Here is a 241-nt window from a genome sequence, read left to right as displayed (position 1 = left end):
AACCCATGACCTGGTCCCAAAACCAAGTAGATGTAGGGTGGCTCTTTTTTTACTCCAACACAATGCTTAAGGGCGAGCCTAATGGTAATTTAGTATTGTGCGTTACTGGACAAAGGGCTACTGGGAAATATTCTGCATTTTCGCGAAAATATTTGGTTGATAACAGCTTCTGAGCAGTGACGTTTGTATGTAATTGATATATTTTCTGTTTTGTTTCCTTTCATTGGCTGTTTTGGTTCAT

This window comes from Branchiostoma floridae, chromosome 12 (genome assembly GCF_000003815.2).
Source record: "Branchiostoma floridae strain S238N-H82 chromosome 12, Bfl_VNyyK, whole genome shotgun sequence".
Lineage (NCBI taxonomy): Eukaryota > Metazoa > Chordata > Leptocardii > Amphioxiformes > Branchiostomatidae > Branchiostoma > Branchiostoma floridae.
This window is presented reverse-complemented; position numbering follows the sequence as displayed.